This window comes from Triticum urartu, chromosome 4A (genome assembly GCF_056163025.1).
Source record: "Triticum urartu cultivar PI428250 chromosome 4A, HENAU_Tu73, whole genome shotgun sequence".
Lineage (NCBI taxonomy): Eukaryota > Viridiplantae > Streptophyta > Magnoliopsida > Poales > Poaceae > Triticum > Triticum urartu.
This window is the reverse complement of record NC_141876.1, coordinates 296171313-296182450: the sequence shown is the minus strand read 5'-3', so window position 1 is coordinate 296182450 and position 11138 is coordinate 296171313. Positions and strand designations below refer to the sequence as shown.

The 11138-nt window shown below is 52.6% G+C and overlaps 1 pseudogene; it reads right to left on the bottom strand.

The window, feature by feature from the left end:
• Positions 1–1064: 1064 nt before the first annotated feature.
• On the bottom strand, positions 1065–3509 carry LOC147975639 (uncharacterized; annotated as a pseudogene).
• Between the last annotated feature and the right edge of the window lie 7629 nt (positions 3510–11138).

Here is an 11138-nt window from a genome sequence, read left to right as displayed (position 1 = left end):
ATGTGTGGTGGCGGTGTCCGATTTGTTGCTAAGAGGAAACGTCCATATATAATGCGAGAAGTCGTCCAAAATAAGGAGGTAAAACTTAAAACCAGAGTTGCTCAAAAGATGACATGTCCAAAGATCACAATGTACTAACTGAAAGGGTTCGACACAATGCGAGGTAGACCTAGTGAATGGCAACCACACATGTTTGCCAAGTTGGCAAGCATGACAAACGTGTGAACCGCTTTATTAGAAGGAATAAATGACTGTTTATGAAGCTGCGACATAGCGTTGCGACCTGGATGTCCTAGACGGTGATGCCAAAGCTCGGTGGAGGTGGTAGCGATGAGTCGATGGGCGTGATGGATGATTACCGAGGAGGGGAACACGTAGAGATCTCCGTGGCTATTGTCGTGAAGGATCACGGCCCTGGTGCGAAGGTCCTTCACAGAGAAGCCGGAGGGGTCAAATTCGATTGAACATAAATTATCAATAGTGAAACGATGAATGGAAAGTAGATTTTTAACAATATGAGGAACGAGTAGAACATTGGGAAGAAAAAGTGTGCGAGAAGAAGTAGGAATAGAAGCATCGGCAGTATGAGAAACATGTAATGTGGAGGCATTGCCAACGGTGACATGGGAGGAGGAAGAAGCAGGAAGGATATGTCGAAGCATACCAAGGTTGGAGGCCATGTGGGATGTGGCTCCGGAGTCCTTGACCCACTCACCGACGTTGGAGGCTGATGCGACATTGTTCAAGACGGCCATTAGTGTGGCGCACTCCCACTGATGTGTCGGGTTGTAGCCGGGGATCGGAGGAGCATTGGTGCCGAAAGCCTGGCCATGGAGAGGAGCCAGGGAAGTGAACGCCTAGGCGGGTGGCAACACCGAGGGACGCGGTCCATGCAGGCCGGCTCCACCAGTCGGGAGCGACGCGGGGGTGCCCTGAGGCTGCAGCGGCTAGCCTGTGTATGGGTTGAAGCAGATCCATGGGCCTACCGCAGGTTGGACGCCTGTACCGATGCGGGCACCGCCAGAGTTGTTGCCGCCGAATCCGCTGCCTTGTCTCTTCTTGCACTAGTTCCTGCCATTGCAGTTGCCGCCGGCTCCGGAGTTGCCGCTCCCACGGTTGCCGTCACCATGGTTGGAGTTGGAGCCACCAAGGCCGGAGCCCTGGGAGGAGTGGCCGCCGTACAGGGCGGTCTGGTTCGCCACGGCGGAGGTGTTGGCGAGATGACTATCGCATCGAACAAGTAGAGAGTGCGTCTGACCGAAGGTCGGGAGCGGCTTCTACATGGTCCCGATCGTGGTGATCTCGGTGAACCATAGGTTGAGGCCGCGAAGGCAATTGAGGACGAGGGTCTGGTCTGTGACAGGAGTGCCGACGTCGGCGAGGGCGTCGGAGAGGGCCTTCAAGTGGTGGCAGTACGCGGTGACCGAGAAGTCACCTTGTATGAGGCCGCGGAACTCGGCCTCAAGATAGACCGTGCGGGTCATCTGGTTATCCAGAAAGAGGTTGGAGATGAGATTCCAGGCCTCATGCGCTGTCTGATCTTTCGCCATGATCATATCAAGAATCTTGTCGAAGATAGAGCCGTACAGCCAGGACCGGATGACGTAGTCCTCACGGGTCTAGTCTGGCATGTGGTCCGCCACGGCCGTGATGGTGGTGACATGGGGAAGCAAGTTGTACTTGTCGAGGAGGACGCGGATGAGCATCCGCCACTTGGTGAAGTTCGAGGTGTGGAGATCAAGCGTGACGGGCACATGGGTGCGAACGCTAGTGACTTGTACAACTGGCGAGGCGGAGGCGGGCATGGTGGTGTGTTGACGAGGGGGCCGGCGGTGGTGGAGTGAGAGGTGGGCAGGGAGGGAGAGGTGAGGGAGGAGTTGGTAGAGGCGCCGGTTCCTGCCACGGCTAGGGGACGGCGATCTGGGAGGCTGGCGGCGGCGTGGTAGGGTTTAGGAGGAGAGGATCGATCTATCTGATACCAAGTAAATGAGAATGGTTAGGCAATGCGCCACACATCGGGCGGCCCTCGTGTTACATATATATAGGAATACATGAGATTTACATGCGTTGGAGGCCAAGGGAGATGGCAACCATATCATACAAAATCAGGTAGGTTGGGATATTCCTATACATAAGGGATACGCGGAGATATACTCTAACAGTAACCTCCCAGCTGGAGCTATCCACTTATGACAGCGGAGTGGCTGAGTGACGATGAAGGACCGATGCCATTGGTGATTGTGGGAGAAGCATACGAGATAAGGTACATGGAGGGAGGGGAAAATGCCATGCAGGACATGCCAGACGTGAGGGTTTATATAGCAGGCCGATAAGCATTGGATTTTGGGGGATTTCATTGAGTCGGGCAGGAAGCTTGCACGTGAGCCTGCGCGGTTGCGCGGGTACAGGCTCACCACCATTTGGCCAAAAGAATGCACCCGCGCGCTACTCAAGCTTGCGCTCGAAGCCGTCTGCGGCAGCGGGGTGACACGATGTGCGAGAGGAGGACGAAAGGACACATACACATACGGTTAATAAAAAATGTTTGTGATTTAATTACCTACTATACCCTCGTCCTGGTTTATAAGTAGGACTAAGAAATATGCCCGTGCGTTGCAACTAGAAGAACAAATGATCCTAACTCAATAATCATGACTTATTACCGTCTACTCCCACACACACACATAGGTCATTCATGACCTCTTTTCCAGTAGGACCCCATCAGTTCCGATGCTTATCCTCTTTCCATTGAATTCAATATTGGATCTAATTTTGATAAATCGAATTCAGTATTCTCAAGATATGCGGAAGCTGAAATGCTTATGAAAATAAATAAATAATTGATTGGTCGCAAATTATACTTCACTCAAAAATATAAGAACCAACTAAGTGATTAAGTAATCGTGTTAACTAACAATAGAATTAGGTAAAGTTTGGTGCGGGGATCTACCTAAATAATAAAAAATAAGCATTGACATACTCTAAATATTCAAAAGGTAATGAGTGCGTTTTGAATGCTGTCTTGTACTCTTCCCCCTCCGCCAAATGAATCTGGTGGTAGCCCGAGCGAATATCCAATTTGAAGAACCAGGCTATGCCATGCAACTCGTCCTACAAATCTTCGATGACAGGGACGGGATACTTGGCGATGTAGGTGATCGCATTGAGATGTCTATAGTCGATACAGAGCCGCCACGTCCCGTCTTTCTTCTTGACAAGGATAGACGGTGAGCAGAAAGGACTCCTACTTTTCTGAATAATGCCTTTGCGGAGAAGTTCTTCGACTTGGGCATCGGTCTCCTTCATGTGCTCTAGCTTGTGCCTGTAGGGCCGGATGTTCATAGGTCGGGCTCCTGGAATGAGTGGAATCTTGTGATCGCATTCGCGGCGAGGTGGTAACCCTTCTGGTTCTTTGAACACATCAGCAAATTCTTCCAGAACTGCTTGATGTCTGGCGGAGTGGTGTTGCTGTTGATGTCGTCGCTGGTGGTTGCGTAGATTAGTGCCATATGAGTGATGGCACCTGTGTTGCACAGTTGTTGGAGTTGGAGGGCGTTGATGACAGTGCATGTTGAGGAAGTTTCCTCGTGGCCACGGAGGCGAATCGGGCTCGTGGATGACGGAATCTCGATGAGCTTCGCGCGCTAGTCGACGGTCATGGGACTGTGCTCCTCGAGCCAGTCCATGCCCAAGATTGCGTCGTACATTCTGAGGGCCAGCACCTTCATATCCATCGTGAACTGGAGACCTTGAGAGCACCATTGGCACTGTGACACACTTGTAGAGCAGGCAAGAGCTCCTCCGTCTGCCACGCGCACATGGTACGCGTGGGGCGGATGCTGGACGCCCTGGATTTTTGCCGCCAGTCGCTCGTTGATGAACGAAGGAGTGCTGCCCGAGTCCACCAGCATCAACACTTCGCGCCCTTGGATCTGCGCACGTAGCTGGAATGCCTTGTTCGATACGCCCCCCGTCAAAACCGGTTTGGAGATGGCCATGACCACTTCATCTTGGGCACCTTCTGGATGCATTGGTGCTGTTGTTGCGTCGATGCCGAAGAGCTCCAGAAGTTCTTTGGCGACGTGGAGCTGGACCGAAGTCGGACAGGCATGGTCGGGTCCCCAGCGCTCGCCGCACTTGAACCACAGGTCGCGCGCTCTTCGATAGTCGCGCAGAGCCTTGATCTTGGAGGAGTCGGCTCGTGCGGCGTCCGTGCCGCGGTGATCCGCGGCTGCAGCTGGTGGTGTTGCACGCACTGGTGGGGGAGGTAGAGGGAGCGACACGTTGAGCCGCAGCGACGCGTCGGGATGGCGCGTTGGAGTGGGGCGCTGCAGCTCCACGCGCGCGTTGTCGGCCACCTCCTCCTGGAGCAGTGCCAAGGCATGTCGTGTCCAAATTAGGCGGTTGCTGGACCATGACCACCGCTCAGTTGTCCGCCCGCAATCCTTCCACAAAGTGTGTGAGAAAATAAAATGGGTGAATCGAATCCGAATAAGAACTTAAATGATTAATGATCAGTTCAAAGCGCTCGATAAAATCAGCTACGGTGGATGTCTGCTTAATTGTGTAAAATTGGCAAATGAGAAGCTGATGGCGATCGTGACCGAATCGCGTAGTTAATAGAGCTGTAAAAGACTCCCAATCGAAGCAACCGAGCTTCTTTTGGACTAACTGTAACCAAATGGCCACAGCCCCTGAGAAGTTGAGGGTGGCCATGGGAACCCAGAAGGTTTTGTGAATACCAAACATGGAAAAATATTGCTCGCACATCATCTTCCACATGTTCGGGTTCTCGCTCGAGAATTGAGGAAATGAAATGGAGGGGTGGGCTTGACCCAAGCCCACAAGCATCTGACTAGCATGCGCAAAAGGAGAAGAAAGGATTTCGATTTGACCATTGGCCGGGAGTGGCGGCGGCGTCTGGAACGACACCGCTGCCCCCCCCCCCCCCCCCCGCTGTAGGTGGAAATCGCCATGGTCCTTAGACCCTTGAGGGGCGTCCTCATCGCCTTCCGCCAGGCGCAAGTTGTCGGTGGGCAGCGTGGGCAGTGGCGCCGTGGTGCGCAGCGGCGGCGCGCCCCTGTTGGTGTCGATGATGGGGTTTGGGCGCGCCTGTTGTAGAGCGGTGACCGCGTCGCCCATATCGGAGACGCAGCGCTCCAGATCTGGCCGCCAGGAGACGAGATCGTCGAGTCGGGTGGTGACCGCGGTGAGAGCCACGGTGTTGGCCTCCCTCGTCAACGTGAGCTTGTCGAGGTATGCTTTTGTGGCTAGATCCATGGCTTCGACGATGTGGCAACCATGGCGAATCCCTCTTGTCTTGATGAGGTGAGCCAGATCGGGCGGCTGGAAGAGTGGATTTCTGGCAACTGATACCATATGTTAAGAACCCAGTAATATATCTCTCGATCTAGTACACTTGTTCACGAATTCGAGTCTCAGGTAGCGATTACAATATTGGGTACAAGAATTGGAAGAAGGGGACCGAATACTAGATAAGAACAGGTGCCGCCGCCGCCGTGATCCACTGAAAGACTAGGGAGAGGGGGAACGGTGCCTTAAGTAGCAAAGGCAGATGGGCTGGACTGATTGTGCCATTCTGGGCCGAAGAAGCACTGGTTGCGGCGTCAGGCATAGCTGGGCCGGGCCGCGCGTCTCACTGGTAGGTGGGTTCGAGCCGTCAGGAGTGCTAACAAATTGCTTCATGGATTATTCATGGGAAAATCCTTTAGTATGGCACCCCAGCCGTAGTGCACCAAAACAACCTGGGCGATATGCTAGCAGCATCGTTGACCGATGAGATTGTGCCATACACAATTGTGGATTTATTGATTAGTGGAGCACGTACTTGAAGCGAGTACTGTTTCTGCTATTTGTTTCCAGCAATGATGCCATGGAGCCCCGCATGTCCCCTGATTCAGATTGGCTACGCATGGCAGCATCCTCATTGTTCAAGGACCTGATGGGTGGCCTCTCTGTGAGGCAGCCAACCCTCTCGCCTGGCAGCAGCACAGAACGCCACTGGCCAGATCTAGCTTAGGCCCTACTGGTGCTGCCCAAGGTTGCACGGGGTGAGACCGAACAACTTCATGTCAGGTATGGCTCTAAACGTCATAAAATCATAGAGATCGTGCTCAAGATTGTGCCGATGCTTGGCCCTCTCCCACATGAACAACACCTAGCCATTGCCCTCTTTGAGTTGTCCATCACCCATAGCCCCGTACGTGGTACGCGCAGGTGCAACAACCATGCTTTCGCTTGGCAACTCGATGAAGCAAAACTCCGGCCGGTCGCCGAACAGATCGACAGAGGTGGCGCCCAAGGTCAGGTTGACCTACCACAACCGACCGCTGAAAGCAATCATTTGTTTGTCGCAAGCATGTGCGTGAGGTGATGTTCGTCGAAGGAGGGCTCCCTTTGTCCTCGATGAAGTGCCCCGTGAGATGGAGATGAACATTTTTTTCAAAAAGGGGGTCAGGCCCCGGCCTCTGCATCAGATCGATGCATACATCCATATTATTGATAAGCGATCAATCGAGATCAACGTATTTATTGGAGGGGTTTAGGAAAGGCGTGGAAGGTCCAGGGAGTTTCGTTCCTTCCTCCACCCGAGCGCATTTGTCCACCAAGGTGTAAAGCTCCTTCACAGTCTTGGGCAACCACATGTTCACCTTGGAACGTATCCCGCGGTTGCACACATTGGGTTGTAAAGTAGCTATCACAGCCGTTGGGTGGATATTTGGGATATTCCTGTGGACTATGCTGAATCTCTGCAAATACTTGCGTAGAGTCTCTCCTTCTTTCTATTGCAGGAGCTGCAAGTCGCTAGGCCGCCCTGGTTCTTGATGGCCGCCCGTGAAGGTGCCAATGAACTCATGGCATAGGTCAGCCCATGACGAAATGGAGTTCTCCGGCAAGTGCATCAGCCAGGACCTCACATTCGACTTGAGTGCCAAAGGGAAGTAGTTGGCGTACACCTTCTCATCTCTTCCCGCGGCAGCTTGAACAGCGATGGTGTAGATGCTCAAGAATTCTGCCGGGTTCAGCCTCCCATCATACTTCTCGGGTATCTCTGGCTTGAACATGCGAGTGGATGGCCAACAGACTTGCCGCAGCTCATGAGTAAAGGAACGGAACCCAACCTCGAAAGGCAGGCACCCGCCATCCTCGAGTGCAGCCTCGTCAACGTCGGGGCTATCGCACCTATTGGTCCGACGGTGGTCGTTGCGGCATCGCTCGACGACGATGTGCGTGCCTCCCCTCCGCATGTCCTACGGGGCTCACCATTGGCCTGGACGTGCTAGAGGGTCGGAAGAGGCCATCGAGACATCGTCGGGTTCTCGATTTCGCGGCTCCCGCGCTGATTGCCATGGTGGGGACCGCATAGTGGGGGTGGCCCCTTCCGTACGACCAGCAGCGTGAGCCGTTGTCATCGCCTGGGGAGGCTGTGGTAGGCGAGTTCATTGTGTGCCTCAAGCTTCAGCGAAGCCAATCAGACTCTAGATGGTCGCTCTCCACTCATCCATATGATTGGCTGCCGGCGGGAACCTCAACAGCAGTTGGGCCTGCGCCATGGACTTTGTAGCGGTGCTTGGCATTGGTGATGACGATGTAGACCGCACCGTTGTCCAGCTTCTAATTGTCCCGGTGGCCACCACGTCGCACCCTCGTGGTTGCGAACCAGTCGCTTGGATGGCAGGGTGAGGTGGTGCTAGCTCTTGAGGGTCAGCGGCTCCATAGGGCGCAGCGATTGGGTCAACCCGCTTCGGGGAAGGCGTGCACCCTGCAGCCGCCCTCGTGGCGGGGATGGCCGGAGGGTGGCGATTCACCCCAGACCGGGCGTCACCACTGTGGTTGTGCCCTTCGGTGAGGAGAAGAGGTACCCCTTCATTCATACCTCATGGAGCATGACCGTTGGGATGTTGCCAATGCTGCTCTTCCCCGGTGCCTCTCGCTCTTGCTTCGGTCGCGGGGGAGGTGGTGACAATGAAGCCTACGCGTACCGTGTCCCCCGTAGCGCCCACATCCTCGTGCGCCTCCACATTCCCTGTGGCGCTGGCGGCGGCGGGTGGCAGAGCCTTCGAGGTGGATGGGTGAGCTGCGGCACCAGGCTTCTTCTTGGGCACCATAGTCCATGGAGACGTCAATGATGAAGATGGCGATGAAGATGATGCGCTGCTCACGCTTTCATGTTTGTGCAAGTGATCCCCCTACGTGGCGTGCCAAAGATGTCGCGGGAAACCACGGCCACCTATGGGACCAAGAGTCCCTTTCTTGTTCGGCGGGGGATGGCACGTTGCACAAAGAGCATAGGAGCGTGGAACAACACGACAGAGATCACGTGGGCAGTCTTTACCCAGGTTCGGGCTGCCGTGAGGCGTAAAACCCTACTGCAGCTTTGGTGGATTGATGGTGGAAACAATGGTGGTGAGCATAGCACACTTTCCCGGCAGGGTTGCCTCGGTGCGGAAGCGCCTATGTGTATATGAGTATGTGAGGGCGTGGATTAGCCACTCAACTGTCCAACCCTTTCTACGGTTGCCTTGGGCCTCCTTTTATTGTAAAGGGGGTCACCACAATGGAAAATCAGTCATTATGCACTGATTAGATAGCAAACAGTGCTATCATACCTAACTCTGCAGGCTGATAGAGTGCATTAAATGCGCCACTCAACGTCACATCACAGCTCGCCTGCCAGGCCTGCCGGGCTGTTTTGCCAGCTTCGCGCCTGCTTGCTTGACATGTCTCAGGACGAGTGTCGCTTGGCGAATAGCAGCCACGTAGTCACCTTGGAGCTTGACACCGCACTGACTAACAACTTGGGTCGTGATAAGGTTGTGCGATGGAACGGTTCTACCTTCGTAAGCCCCGTCAGGCCTACCGAGGCGACCTGAAGGCTTGCTTCTGGGGGTAACCCCGTCCTTGCCAAGCCCGCCTGCCCGGCAAGGGAGGCTTTTTCGTTAGGAACGTCTTTCTTCTCTGGCTCTTCTTGGTCTTCCTGATCTGTACTTGGATCCTTCAAAGGACTGGTCCCTTATGCTCCAATCTAACATTAGTGTTGTGGTCTTGTTTTCCTGCCTGTGCATAGTCTGGGCAAAGGACCCAGGGTTTGTTGCAATGACACGTTCTCGCCTACGTTTTGGGGGAAGAGGACCTAGGCCACTATAAGTATAGGTTAGCCACCACCATAGAGGGGATCAGATCCTTTCCACCCTCACGAGAGTAGACCTCGCGAGGTTGTTCATCCATTGTACTAGTTCATCCTCAGCCCCTCGTGAGGCCAATACACCACAAAGCAGGAGTAGGGTCTTACACCGCAAGGTTGCCCAAACCTAGGTAAACTATCATGTCCGTCTTCTTCCTTATTCTTATGATTGAGCTAATCCGTGGGGCGACATGCTGGTTGGCTGGATATTCACACATGCCCTAGAGTTCGAACCTTTCTTGGGTCTGCAGCGCCCCAAATCTGACAGAATATGGAGAGGACCATACGCCGAGAGGCTGATAGTGGGGACGCACCAGTTCCAAGCCGTACGCAAGCAAGTGCCTCATTGGAAAAAAAGCTTCCTCCTAATTGTATGCTGACATTAAGGCCCATGGGTTTCTCAACCTAGTCAATAAACCAAATAAATTTCCAACGATGACTGTAATTGAGGAGCTTTTTTCAGGGTATCGGGGGTCTTTTTCTTGTTGCGGGAAAGGGGTATCGGGGATCTAGCTAGTATCATTTTTTTCAGAGGGCGAACAAGTATCAGGTAGGCCAATGTTTTGTTTTTTTCACATGCGTAGCCCACGACAAACCGAGACAGTGGTTTCAACTTATTTTTTGAGGTCCATCATGTACGTACCGGCCTATGGGCCTCCCAGCGTAGGTTTTACATTTTCTTAAACATCGGCAGCCTAATGTATTTTTTTAATAAAACGCAGATCTCTGTTCTATTTATCTATATATAAGATTAATAATGCAGTGTCCAATTTATATTTTCCCTTCTAACCACCTTATATGTATATATTTATATTATTGCTATTATCGTATATTTAATAGAGACTTATATATACATTAGAAAAACATCCCACGTCTTATTAACTTATAAAAATAAATGTTTAACATAAGTTGGCAAGGAAAATCCTTGTGATTGCATACAAAAGCTTGCGAAGATTTTAAGGACCAATGTAATAATAACATGCTCATTTTTATTTTGAGCAATAACTTGCTAATTTTATTATTATATATATAATAAAATGTGTAGCTCCGGTTTATTTTTTGATAGTAATTGCTCCTTCTAACCTAACATTAAATATAGAACAAGCCCAGCTAATTCGTGTATTTCAAGAATGTGCAAATGGGCTGGGATTTCATAGAAAATATTAAATGGGCCACATTGACTTGAAATTATTTGTTAACCCAGCCTAGCAAATGGACAGTAAATTCTAGAAAACATGGGTTAAATATATGCCACATTTTTGCAAGCTGGCATATGGGCCAATAGGTCGAAGCCTACGCAAGGCATTGTCAACTTAGTCAACAAATGATTCTGACATCCACATCCATTGGATTTATATCCAACGACAGTCATGCACCTTCAATCACTCGTCTTCTTTCTTCAGCGTCGCCGGGACCGCCTACTCCAGCCTTCGGCGGCTAGAGGCTCTGCTTAGCACACATCGCTGCGAAGCGCTACCCCACCACCGATCAGGATATCCCTCCACCCCTCCACACCTCCTGTTTTTCTCCACCGACTGCAGCCCCACACCGCACCAGAACCAGCGATAATCCTTGTACTCCTCTGAATCAGCGACTCCACTACCGCGTCTTCCAATCTCCAGGTCATTCCTGTCCGAGGCCTCACCGTCATCCGCCGCCTTGCTGTGCTCGGCGCGGCATGGTCAACAAACGAGAGTAATCGGAAGAGGACTGTAAGTGGAGAGGCTGACAGCTGGGTCCATGGCCGCACGCAAGGAAGTGCCTCCTTATTACGCGTAAAATAACGATTCCTCCACTTGACAGCAGGGACCCACCGTGTCGGCGTCCTAGGAAAGGGGGTCCCCAGTTGCCTTCCTGCAGCCCACGGCGTGGCTCCACCAGCGGCCTTGTATGGCCCATCTTCACCAGCAAAACACTCAAGACCCTCGGGAGG